Source organism: Oncorhynchus tshawytscha, linkage group LG23, assembly GCF_018296145.1.
Source record: "Oncorhynchus tshawytscha isolate Ot180627B linkage group LG23, Otsh_v2.0, whole genome shotgun sequence".
In the NCBI taxonomy this organism is placed as follows: domain Eukaryota; kingdom Metazoa; phylum Chordata; class Actinopteri; order Salmoniformes; family Salmonidae; genus Oncorhynchus; species Oncorhynchus tshawytscha.
The window spans coordinates 4567044-4580881 of NC_056451.1; the positions used below are offsets into that span (position 1 = coordinate 4567044).

Sequence of the window (13838 nt, forward strand, 5' to 3'; positions counted from 1 at the left end):
TGTCCTCAGCCACATACGATGAGGCCATCATCGAAAGAGAAACCATGCATGGCAAGGAATGAGAAAGTACTTCCTGCCTCTGTGCTCCAAAACAGGATATGTATACCATGTATTCAATAAGCTGTAAAGGTAGGGTACGATGACAATGTGCAGTTCACCTCCTCAGCTCAGGAATCATATTACCCTCTTTGTATCTTTGTATAAAACACATACATTCACGTCATAGACTCCTGATGTTTCGTTTTTGTTGTTTGTTCTTGCGGCACCTGGTCTGTGTGCATGCTTCTCTTGCTTTGAATGGTCTCGTTCCTATACGTGCGGCAGCCGGGACTGCATGTGTGAGTGAGATAGGGGGGATACAGTGGTTTTGCAGAAGGGAGTATAGTGTGTGTGTGCATGTGTGTGTGTCTGCATGTGTGTTTGTGCCTGCGTACGTGCATGTGTGTGTGTGCCTGTATGCGTGCGTGCGTGCATATCTGCATGAGTGAGTGTGTGCCTGCATGCAAGTTGGCGTGCAGATGTATGTCGAGGAGAGTGGGTTTTAGACAGTGATAATTCTGGTGAAGAGAGGCAGAGGAGGGGTAGGTGGGTGGAGAAAGGAGAGCTGAAGAAGACAATGTCAGCGCTGCAGTGGCATCACTGTGTGCCATATCCATCAGGCTCCCTCCTCCTCCTCCTCCTCCTGCAGTCACTGCTGTTAAAATGCACTGCCAGAGACACACACACTCACACACTCACACACAGCCCCCACAGGAAATGGGTTCACTTCCTGGGTTGGCTGCTGGCTGCGCAGGAGTCCACTTTCTCATCCAAGATAGGATTAGCATGATATTACATGATTACACCACATGATTATATTAGCGGAGGAGGATGCAACCTGGGACTTCCCAATCAATTGCCTTATTCCCTATCTGAGGCAGTACTTGTCAACACAATCACACACCCAATGAACAATGACGGGCATCTATTCATATTACACAATAATGTGGACCTGCATCAATATCCACTTCAATAGTAAAATGCAGACGAGACCAATGTGCAATGCCTAGATGTCAAGTATCGTCACCTTTTTATTAATGGTGCATAACACATTTTTACAAAAGAACAGCATTTTAATGTCTGTGTGACGCCGTATGGTGTTCACTACCAACCCCGGTTGGTTGCCTGTTCTGTTGGCATTGATAACAGGGGTTGTTGTGATGTAATGCTTTGTGTTGCATGTCAAGGCCTGTGGTCGGATGTGTTCCCCGTTCCTGAACGACGTGGCTAAAATAGCATGATCAATGATGGGGGCGGATCCCCTCTCTAAGGCCACAGTGGAACTTGATAAGAGGGAAAATCAAACAGTGCTTTAAAAAGACAGCGAGGTGGAGGAGAGATACAGAGAGAAAGGGGGTGGAGAAAGAGAGGGGGGGGCAGAGAGAGAGAGAGAGAGAGAGAGAGAGAGAGAGAGAGAGAGAGAGAGAGAGAGAGAGAGAGAGAAAGGGGGCGTTAAGGAAACTGATAAAAAACAACGAAGGATAAGGGATAGAAAACAGAGGGTAAATAGAGTGTTAGTTATTTGGCTCTTATTCAAAACAAGTAATCTGATATATCACATGAATATTTGATATTGTATAGCCTTATGGTGGGGATTGCGTGTGCTCATGATGTGGTCATTGGCCGTGAGGTAACAAAGCCCTCCCCTTCAATCCCTGTGGAAAGGCAGTAAGGTTATCGGTGCACACCAAACAGCTGACAATTAGCAAGGTGTCAATATTGCACTGGGAGCTAATTGAGCACAAGGGGCTGTGGTGTCAGTCAGTTGTGTAACACACCTTCACTGTTACTACAAACTAACTCAACTGAAGGGCTTTAACAAATATAGTCTCTGTCGCGTTCCTGTATGAGTGGAATATTACATAGCGTATGGCATTGTGGTGAATACAAGTAAAAGCTATAAAAAGCCTGTCCTGAGGTTAGGACCAGCATGTGATTGTGTGTGTGTGTGTGTGTGTGTGTGTGTGTGTGTGTGTGTGTGTATGTGTGTGTGAGTGTGTGCGTGTGCACTACCCTAGTTACTTGTGTGTGAGTATGAATGAAGCCTAGAAGGCTAGGGTGACATTGCTTCGAATGACTCGTTGAAGTTTTGTTTACAACCCTGAAAGCAGCGTTATTGCAGTGTGAATAAATAACCTGCAACAGGACGTTTGACAAATGACAGGGAAGCCTCTTGAATGAGTGGCTTACAGAGGACACCTTGTCTCTTGACCCTCCCTGCCTCTCAGATGGTAGAGATAGAGGGAGCATGGAGTACGACCCCTCTATTGTGACAAGATGCATCTCAGAGCACTAGTCTAAGTCACTGCAGAAAAACTTAAAGAGGAAGGGAGCTCTACAGCCATGGTGTTATTATATGATATTGTGTGTACTGTACACATGTACAGTGCATACACATTTTTTTAAAGGGTAAGTACCTCTCCCAAAATAATGGTTTATTCGCTTGTCTTTGTGTATGTGTGTGTGTGTGTGTGTGTGTGCGTGTGTGTGAATATACAGTGCCTTCAGAAAATATTCAGACCCCTTGACTTTTTTCACATTTTGTTACGTTACAGCCTTATTCTAAAATTGATTAAATCGTTTTTCTCCCTCATCAATCTACACACAATAACCCATAATGACGAAGCAAAAACAGGTTTTTAGAATATTTTGCAAATGTATAATTTAAAAATTATATATACTGTATATTACATGTACATAAGTATTCAGACCCTTTACTCCGTACTTTGTTGAAGTACCTTTGTCAGCGATTACAGCATTGTGTATATTTGGGTATGATGCTACAAGCTTGGCACACCTCTGCAGATTCTCTCCAGCTCTGTCAGGTTGGATGGGGAGCATTGCTGCACAACTATTTTCAGGTCTCTCCAGAGATGTTCGATTGGGTTCAAGTCCGGGATCTGGCTGGGCTACTCGAGGACATTCAGAGACTTGTCCCGAAGCCACTTCTGTCTTGTCTTGGGCTGTGTGCTTAGGGTTGTTGTCCTGTTGGAAGGTGAACCTTCGCCCCAGTCTGAGGTTATGAGCGCTCTGGAGCAGGTTTTTTTCAAGGTTTTTATGATCTCTCTGTACTTTGCTCCATTCATCTTTGCCTCGAACCGACTAGTCTCCCAGTCCCAAATGCTGAAAAATATCCCCACAGCATGATGCTACTACCACCATGCTTCACCGTAGGGTTGGTGCCAGGTTTCCTCCAGACGTGACGCTTGGCATTCAGGCCAAAGGCTTCAATTTTGTTTTCCTCAGTCCAGAGAATCTTGTTTCTCATGGTCTGAGAGTCTTTAGGTTCCTTTTGGCAAACTCCAAGAGGGCTGCCTTTTACTGAGGAGTGGCTTCCGTCTGGCCACTCTACCATAAAGGCCTGATTGGTTTAGTGCTGCAGAGAAGGTTGTCCTTCTGGAATGTTCTCCCATCTCCACAGAGGAACTCTTTAGCTCTGTCAGAGTGACCATAGAGTTCTTGGTCACCTCCCTGACCAAGGCCCGATTGCTCAGTTTGGCCAGGCAGCCAGGTCTAGGAAGAGTCTTGGTGGTTCCAAACTTCTTCCATTTAAGAATGATGGAGGCCAGTGTGTTCTTTGGGACCTTCAATGATTCAGAAATGTTTTGGTACTGTTCCCCAGATCTGTGCCTCGACACAATCCTCTCGGCACTCTGCGGACAATTCCGTCGGCCTCATGGCTTGGTCTTTGCTCTGACATGCACTGTAAACTGTGGGACCTTACATAGACAGATGTGTGCCTTTCCAAATCATGTCCAATCAATTTAATTTACCACAGGTGGACTCCAATCAAGTTGTAGACATATCTCAAAAAATTGTCAAAACGTTGTCGCTTTGTCATTATGGGGTATTGTGTGTAGACTGCTGAAAAAAAATATTTGATCAATTTTAGAATAAAGCTGTAAACTAACAAAATGTGGGAAAAGTAAAGGGGTCTGAACATTTTCCAAAGGCACTGTATATGTGCATGCCCATGGAAGCCATTGTGAGCTGGAGGGTGGTGTGTCAGTGCATACCGATTCAAGGGCTTGTGGTTGATAAGATGTGTCAGTGACTTAAATCACTGGTACATCAGAAGTTAGGAAGAAGGCTTCTTCCCTATGCATGCTAAGAAAACACCCCTATCCATGGCTTACTCACTGCAATGCAGATGTGAATCTACCCACAATCTAAATTTAACTCAAAGTGTAACAATTTAAATGTATTATCAAATTATCTAGGCCTCTTAGTTTAAATTCAACCTACCATAGACTAAAGTCAATTTAGGCTGTTCAAGAAATAACCCTCAATTTATATTTCAAATCGGTGTGCTTATACATCCTTCCTATGCTAGTGAGTCTACAAAAACCGGCCAACGCAGATATTTTTTTCACTGAAAAAATATAGTATTATTTTGACCTCATAACACCACAAGTTGATTCCACTGTATCAAAAATAATAAATTAGGTTACAACATATCCTGTATTAATGCAATTGACAAATTAATACACTTTGCTTTTAGCAATTTTTACAGAATAAAAATGTAATTACACCTTTGTAAAGGTTTTAATATAGCTAATGCATGTTTAATGAAAGATATTTTAATACAATGCCATGGTGTTGCAGCGAACGGAGGGACCGGGAAGCTTACTGGGTCTCTGGAAAGGCAAACACCGTATGCACAGTACCAATAGGGTTAACTCACTTTGTGGAATTGTAATGTGGCTCAAATAACGAGGGCTTCACTGCCCCGTCCGAGCAGGAAGGTACGTCCCCATGCAACACCCATACTTCGACTAACTTCAGTCTCACGATGCAATCCGATGGCCCCACTGCCCCCATCCCATTTCTGACACCGATATAGCTAACGAGGGGCGTGGGAAGCGAACCAGGGCCTCTGTGATAGGCATACAACCAACGCATCTTGCCAATATGTTAACTCGATGGGAATTGAAACGTGGCTCATATAGCGTGGGTCGCTACAGTATATTACTTATAATTACCTAGGCCAATTAGAAGTTAGGCTAGTTCAACTAGACTATCTGTTTGGGATTTATCTGATTCCTCTGTCTGTAACTGCGTGCATTCCAAACGGCTGTTGTCTATGACGTCCGTAAGCAGGTTTGAGAACCTGTCTGAATTGAATCCAAATGATAACACATTGATACTCAATATTTTGGCGAATATACAAGTGTTAGGCCTACATGTCATGTCGTCATGTATGTCAACCGAACACTTTATTTAGTATAGTATCAATAACTTTGTGCTGATGGAGACAATAGTAAATAGTTCATTTAATGCGGGAGAGACCATCCACAGCACTGAAAGGTGTTTCTATGAAACGATCGAGGCGCAAACGTCTTGGTTTTGCTCATAATGTAACACAGTCCAGGAAATAGGCTATACTTAGGATTTAAAGAAGCAATTGGAGACTTTGCTTATCTTCATTGCTCGAGAGGAATCAAGCTCTTAGTACATTGAATGCTTGGAGACCGATGACTATCCCTATGTCACAGTGGTTTCGACTCACTCAATCATATGCACTTCAACATACAGCGCATGCTGCTTTCGCCTTTGCTTTTGCCTATTCTTTGGGAGTGCTTGCAGGATATGTTTCGAGACACACACTTGCACACAGGTACGTAACTATATTAGATTACATTGATGTTTCGCTTCCGTGTGTTTTGGTGAGGGTTTTGAATGGCAGCCGAGTCGAGGAGTATGAGTAGGAATATGAGCGAATACGAACCTATTAACGCACTCGAGACTATATCAAACAAACCAACAAACATAATACACGTTCCATTAGCAATAGTCTGTATCGGTATCAATGACGACATTAGTACGTGGTTATATCATATGGTTTTGATAGAGCTGCCCTAATATAGGCTACCTTTGCTTTGTCATATTCTTGAAAATGTGAAGTTGAAAACGTTGCTCTGTTATCATGCAACATCAAAACCCAATGGATGAATCAGTTTGGAGGAACGTTATTGGAAGAGCTTGGTTGACTAGATGCATGACTGTTGTTATATAATCATAGTCAATTGTTAAATGGCTATTTAATAGACTTTGTTGTTTGTTCCTTAAAACAGGCAGAGACAGAGGAAAACATCCATATTAGGAAGTCAAATGTCCTACACATAGGCCTAATGGACATGCCATAGCTGTCATTTAGTTAGAGGAACATGGCACAAATGTCATGCGTTCATAATAGCTGATTTTGAGATCGCCGACTCAAAAGTCCCCAACATCTTAAATAGCCTACCATCAAAATTAGTTGGAGCTCATTAACATGTGGCGGGGGTGGGGAGTCGAAAGATGCGGGCTGAGTGGGGGTGTCGGGAAACAGCACAACTTTTGAACCACATGGTATTCATGTTTTATTGTCCTTCATAAACTTCAATAAACCATTGTGGACGTATGTCCTATGCTCTATATGGGGAAGCCTAAATCTCCTATACATGGAGATGTGTGTGACATTGTGGAAGGAAGAAAAGCAGGAGGGCTGTGCCTTAACAATCGCAAAGTAGTGTCCACGTAGCGCAAGGGAGAATATCACAAGTCTGCGCACAGATTTCCGGCAATTAGGCTAAGCGTAGCCTATTCAAACCTCATATATAAAAAAAACATGTATTTACATATTTGACTTGTTTTATTTACTGGCACAAAGGCTATAGGCACAGTACCCAAATCTGTTGCCGTATAGGCTAACAATGAAAGACGAAGGCCTAAACAATTTAAGCCAGCTGCGGGTTAGTATACAATGAATCATGTTGATAAAACTTTTCTGTTTCCCTTTTTTCAACCTCGAGCTGCCTGTCCTCGGTTCTAGTTGCAGGGACGTCACGCGGGTGCTCTACATTCTTAGCGCAAGTGACACGAGAGAGAGAGAGAGAGAGCGGGTGACAGACAGGGAGACAGACAGACAAACAGACAGGGAGAGAGCGAGCGAGAGAGAGAGCGAGCGAGCGAGAGCATGGAACCTGTACAGTCCTACGGCAACAAGAGAGCAGCGCGAGGAAAGTACGCTAGAAACGTGTCATGCAATGGAACTAATAATGCATAGAATAAAAATATGATAGTGGAACCGGCACTCTCGAAATAGTGCCCCAAGTCGTCTAGGCCTATCTTGAGTAATTCCCTCATACTGCATAACCATATCTCTCCTAAGGGAAAACGGTTGTCCACTGTCATACCTGGAAGGAAGTAGCTAAATACATATTATTGGTCCTGGTTGCAGGTCGGAATGGTATTATAGCCTCAGACAGACTTCTTTGACTAGCCAAAGATTCAAAGCATTCATTTCCTTGCCCCTGTGAATAAATACAGTGTTACAGTGTTAGTTTTACTTGATGAGGAATGGGAGTGGTCATTAAATTAGGCTACTATTTAGTTTTATTTTTCTTGTGCCCTGATTTGAAGAATGTCATAACATCAAAACATGGCTGTTTTGTTTCGAGGACATTGCAACAATGTATCAGTATAGCAGTGTACTTGTCTGGCTCCATTTCGGGCAACAATGTAGTGTACAATCAGTGAGTGTTTTGAATGACCCTGCATGCTGAAAAAAGTTATGATGTAGTCCTACAACAAGACAAAACTTGAAAGATGGAAAAATAACCTGACATGTTTGATACAAAGCAGACTTTAGCAGGCTTATAACAGTGCAGCGGTCAGCATTGGGGACAGTTTCCTTAGCCTTGCACACCTGTTTCACAGGATGCAGTTGTTATCTCTGGTGGAGTCAGGTTTCAGATTTATAGGAAAATTGTATTCACCTTTCAAAAGTCCGCTGATGAAAACAGTTTTTTTTGCGACCCACAATCTCTTCCGTGACATTTGGACACGATTGCAACACATGACGTAGCCTAATTGTATTCTCCCTCAGAACTGAGTAGCCAATGAAATTAGAATGATAATCCACTGGAGAGCCGCCGCCTGATGTAATAGGACTACATATTATCTTCAAATTCATTACAGTGAAAAGGTATCCATCCAACCTTTTTATGAGAGTAAATCACGTCGCATAAAAAAAATGTCATGACAGGCCTGATGGAAACGTCAAATATGTCGGTAAACTTTCCAAATGTCAACTAAACAAATAGGCTATGCAAGGTGGGATCTTTTTGTGTTGGTAAAATGTATTATGCGAGAAATTGCTCTGGAAATGCTTTTGTGCGCAAATATTGATATAATAACCGTTATATCAATTTGGAGTCACCAAATGAGATGTTATTTAGTCCTCCCACTACGACTCGGGAAAGCATGCAGTTTAGTAGGCTACAGGTGAAAAAACAGGCTGGTGAAAGTGCAAGGTGGCAAAGCAACATCCAATAACAACATTCACCTTTCCAATAAACATCAAAGTGATTATTCTGGTGACATGGTGATCAATGCTTGGCTGCAGTTTGACAAATAATCATAATCTCGCTCTTTGGTCCTTAATAATCTCATCATGTAGGCTATACCTGCGCTGTAGGCCTTGTACGCAGTCTGTTGGTTAGAGCAAATGTGCATGTGCTAATACCGGATTGGGCACATTAGCTAAATGAAGCTTCTTTTTTTGCTTGTGACAAAACCATTAGTAGAGTTGAAAATGCGTCGGAAATTCTTTTCATTTGTATTTTTATCAGGTACATGGGAATTTAACCCTCTATGGAATTACTTTTTTTGTCGTCGGGGAAAATGATATGCTACGAGGGTACTGAAACTCCAAGGTTTTCTATAATACATATAAGTGGAATAAGGAAAACAAGCAATATATGCATTAGAAAAAGTTTTATTTTGACAAACATCAACCACAAATGGTTCCGACCAATCACATTTAGAAGCTTTAAAAGTCAAAACATCAAACAATCAAATCAACAAACCACTACAAATTACAACTAACACCTCATGTATAAATGCTTCTCACATTTCATATGAGCATATAAACCAACATCCAAATGTCTGTGTGTGTTTGTGTGTGTGGAGGGGTTAGCCTGTGTGTGCGGGTATATGTGCGAGTGTGTTTCAGTGTGTCTGAATGTGTGTTTGTGTGTGTGGAGGGGTTATCCTGTGTGTGCGGGTATATGTGCGAGTGTGTTTCAGTGTGTCTGAATGTGTGTTTGTGTGGGTGGAGGGGTTAGCCTGTGTGTGCGGGTATATGTGCGAGTGTGTTTCAGCGTGTCTGAATGTGTGTTTGTGTGGGTGGAGGGGTTAGCCTGTGTGTGCGGGTATATGTGCGAGTGTGTTTCAGCGTGTCTGAACGTGTGTTTGTGTGGGTGGAGGGGTTTGCCTGTGTGTGCGGGTATATGTGCGAGTGTGTTTCAGTGTGTCTGAACGTGTGTTTGTGTGTGTGGAGGGGTTAGCCTGTGTGTGCGGGTATATGTGTGAGTGTGTTTCAGTGTGTCTGAATGTGTGTTTGTGTGTGTGGAGGGGTTTGCCTGTGTGTGCGGGTATATGTGCGAGTGTGTTTCAGCGTGTCTGAATGTGTGTTTGTGTGTGTGGAGGGGTTAGCCTGTGTGTGCGGGTATATGTGCGAGTGTGTTTCAGCGTGTCTGAATGTGTGTTTGTGTGGGTGGAGGGGTTAGCCTGTGTGTGCGGGTATATGTGCGAGTGTGTTTCAGTGTGTCTGAATGTGTGTTTGTGTGGGTGGAGGGGTTAGCCTGTGTGTGCGGGTATATGTGCGAGTGTGTTTCAGCGTGTCTGAACGTGTGTTTGTGTGGGTGGAGGGGTTAGCCTGTGTGTGCGGGTATATGTGCGAGTGTGTTTCAGTGTGTCTGAACGTGTGTTTGTGTGTGGGGGTTAGCCTGTGTGTGCGGGTATATGTGCGAGTGTGTTTCAGTGTGTCTGAACGTGTGTTTGTGTGTGTGGAGGGGTTAGCCTGTGTGTGCGGGTATATGTGCGAGTGTGTTTCAGTGTGTCTGAACGTGTGTTTGTGTGTGTGGAGGGGTTAGCCTGTGTGTGCGGGTATATGTGCGAGTGTGTTTCAGTGTGTCTGAACGTGTGTTTGTGTGGGTGATTGTTTGAATCAGTGTTTCTCTTTTTGACAAAGCATACTTTGATTTCCTATTCTGTGTGGATCCTCAGGAAGCAGTTGCTGGTGGATGTGAAACAGAGGTGGACATCACATTTCCAGGCACTTGGCTTTTGGTGTACATGTGCACCCTGGCACCTTGCATCTCCCCTTTCTTTCAGCCATAATCATCCAGTAGGCTGTGGCATCCAGGCACACATCAGGGACTAGAATTGGAGCAGCGGGCCCTTTTCTCCTCCTCTCCTCATACTCACCGGCAATTGTGGAACCTCGACGACCTATATTGCGCTCCCGACTCTTTCCACTTTGGCATAGGCCTTCAGCAATGTATAACTTGAAGGTTTGCAGCTTCATTTGTTCCTTCTTTCTCATGCCAGTGCCTTCACAATCTCTTTCGGTAGAGCCGCCAGGTGGTCACAATGATCATATCCAAGAAGTGGAACACCAGCCGGTGGTACCACTTCTTTGATCCAATTTTGTTCCGGTACAGTGCAATCAGTGAGTCAAGCAGATCCACCCCACCCATATTCTTGTTGTATTCTTTCACCACAGCAGGACAGGGGACTTTGGTGATCATCTTTTGAAGACAACGTTGCCACTTGCTCCCACATCTGCTAGCTCAGGGTTGTACAACTCTCCCTGTGCAGATTTCTAAGTTGTGCGGGACGCCATCAGAGCCAGCCAAGACGAGTATCTTGTAGCCCCATTTCTTTGGTTTTGATGGCAGGTATTGCTTCAATCTATTTCTTCCCTTGAATGCGACCATCTGCTCGTCAACAGCCAGCTAGATAGACGTCAGTTTTGAGGTTAGATGAGTGACCAGTGGTCGGATTTTGTGGAGTGGATCATCATTTTCCTCCTGTCTCTCTTCATTGTTACTGAAGTGCAGGGAATTTTTTGATGGCCTCCCATCTATTCAGTATCATGGTGCCAGCTACTTGGGACACTCGGCAGGCTTTGTTCCAAAACATGAAGGTGCCTGGTAAACCAAACAATGACACGTACACCACAATACTCAGGAACTGCTCCAATTATTTTGTAGTGAGGTTAAGGGGCTTGTTTGCATTACATTGTATCACATATAGATTTGACTGCCCTACAATAACTTCCAGAATGTCTTCAGATAAAAACTGCTTGAAGTACTGGAGGGGGAACATGATATCATCAGATCTTGAAAGCAGTTCCTGCCATTCTGAGTAAGCATTGAAGTACGCATTGTGGGGTGTTCTCCACCAGGGTAGGCGTGGAACATCAATCTCTGCTAAATCTTCATCCTCAGACTCAGTCTCATTGTCAACAGACATATACCCATCTTCATCCACTGACATGCATACAGACACACACACACACACACGTTACTTTGCTGACTGACCCCTAACTGACCCCTGACCTCCTAACTGTCTCTCAAACCTGATTCGGGGATCCACTCTTCCTGACTCTCCTCAAGCTCTGTCCTCACTGTCAGAGGGAATGACCCTAACTGCTTGATCATGTTACTTCCGCCCATAAAATGTTCTTGTGTCCATTTCCTGTAAGTATCAGTAGATATTAAAGTAAATACATTGACTATTGACTATGGTCAAGCACATCTCCACACTTTAGCATGATATTGCCAGAACAAAAGTGGTCTAACTGCACATTGTTGCCCTGTGGCAATGAACCAAAAAAGAGTTTTAGTATATAAATAAAAACGAAATAAGTCTTTAAACAATCAAACATACTTCTATACATACTCATGCACATATATATATTTTTTTATATACAGTTATTTCAATTTAAACATGTTAAAATTGATTTTATCTTACCAATTGGTGGCTCTGTGTCCCATGCGGCTTTGCTTCCTGAAAGGACTGCTCCACCCCCAGACAAAAGGCCAAACCAACTTCAGCCCCTTATTTCATTGGACACAGACATGTCAGGTGATATTATATATATACATATATACATATATATTTAAATAAAGGGGTGGTGTGAGGTCCAAAAAGGTAGTTTGTTACCTGAGGGCAACACCATGCCATTGAGGGTGAACTGCAAAAGTAATTTTATGTGCACTAGAAAGGCTTTTATGCACAATTTTCAATTTGATGGAAACACATCTCTGATGAGGAAATGTGTGTTTTATGCAGATTTTAGAATATTAACTGTTGCAATTGGATGGAAACCTAGCTACTAACCATGTTTCCATCCACTGTTGTTATGCGAGTAAAGTCATACCATTTGAAAAAATTAATATTGACAGCTGTGATTTTCTAAATGTTGACAGATAATTTTTCATTTGACAATGGTGGTGGAAAAGCCTTTATGCAATATTTTGATATGATAACCATCATATTCAATGTAAACTTGAAGTCACGCGATGATATGGTGTCTGGTCCTCCCACTATGACTTGAGAAACCATGCAGTTTATTAGGCTACAGATTAAATAAGTTATGCACTTCACAGGGTGTTGAAAGTGCACAGTGATTTTGATGCTTTTCTATAAATACCGAGGGTCTTATTCTGGTGACATGATGATTGAGGCTTGACTGCCATTTGACAAATACAAATATTCTCGTTCTTATCCATAATCATCTCATCATGTAGGCTAGCCTACCCGCACAACCAATCTGCGAGCTGTCGGCTAAAGCTCACATGCCAAGACCACAGTAGCCACATTTGCTATTTAACTCAACAGCCTTTGTGACAAACTCTCAGTAGAGTTGAAAATGCAATGGAAACACATTGAACTTTCAATTTGTTTTCGGTACATGAAAACGTAAGTGACAAAGTACATTTTGCGTGCACTATGTCATCACGGACTGACTTTTTTTCCGCAACAAGTCTGTTTGGTCGGAACACGTCAATGGTGTTCTTTATGTGGAATTTAGAATATTCACATTCAAATCTGTCGCCAATTTAATGGAAACCAAGCTTGTGACTCAATGCGATAGATTTGTATGGCTTTGTGAGAATGACACTTGATAGGCACATTTACTAGTCTTTTTTACAAGAGTAGGGGATGTTATTGTTGTTGTTGTGTAAGTTGAATTAAAGTCTGACATGAATTGAAATATTATGGTCATAATAGTCTAAAACTAAAGTACAGTACCAGTCAGAAGTTTGGACACACCTACTCATTCAAGGGTTTTTCTTCATTTTTACTACTTTCTACATTGTTGAATAATAGTGAGGACATCAAAACTATGAAATAACACGTGATGGTGCTTTCCTTGTGACACTGTCTGTGATTTATTTAGAATTCAAGGCACACTTAACCAGCATGGCTACCACAGCATTCTGCAGCGATATGCCATCCCATCTGGTTTGCGCTTTGGAGAAAAAAAAAGATTTCACCTTTATTTAACCACGTAGGCTAGTTGAGAACAAGTTCTCATTTACAACTGCGACCTGGCCAAGATAAAGCAAAGCAGTGCGACACAAACAACAACACAGAGTTACACATGGAATAAACAAACATACATTCAATGATACAATAGAAAAAAGTCTATATACAGTGTGTGCAAATGAGGTAGGATAAGGGAGGTAAAGGCAATAAATAGGCTATAGTGGTGAAATTATTACCATATAGCAATTAAATACTGGAGTGATAGATGTGCAGAAGATGAGTGCAAGTGGAGATACTGGGGTGCAAAGGAGCAAATTAAATGGGGATGAGGTAGTTGGATGGGCTATTTACAGATGGGCTATGTACAGGTGCAGTTATCTGTGAGCTGCTCTGACAGCTGGTGCTTAAAGTTAGTAGGGAGATATGAGTCTCCAGCTTCAGTGATTTTTGCAGTTTGTTCCAGTCATTGGCAG

General features: G+C 42.6%; 1 protein-coding gene across 1 annotated transcript in view; it reads left to right on the plus strand.

Annotated features, from left to right (window-relative positions):
- The first annotated feature begins 5475 nt into the window (after positions 1 to 5475).
- The window catches only part of LOC112223128 (zinc finger protein 516), a 67222-nt gene continuing 58859 nt past the window's right edge, over positions 5476 to 13838 (plus strand). Inside the window, exon 1 of the mRNA XM_042304466.1 lies at positions 5476 to 5656. The gene's annotated coding sequence lies outside the window, so the exon portion shown is untranslated. The remainder of the gene's footprint in view (positions 5657 to 13838) is intronic.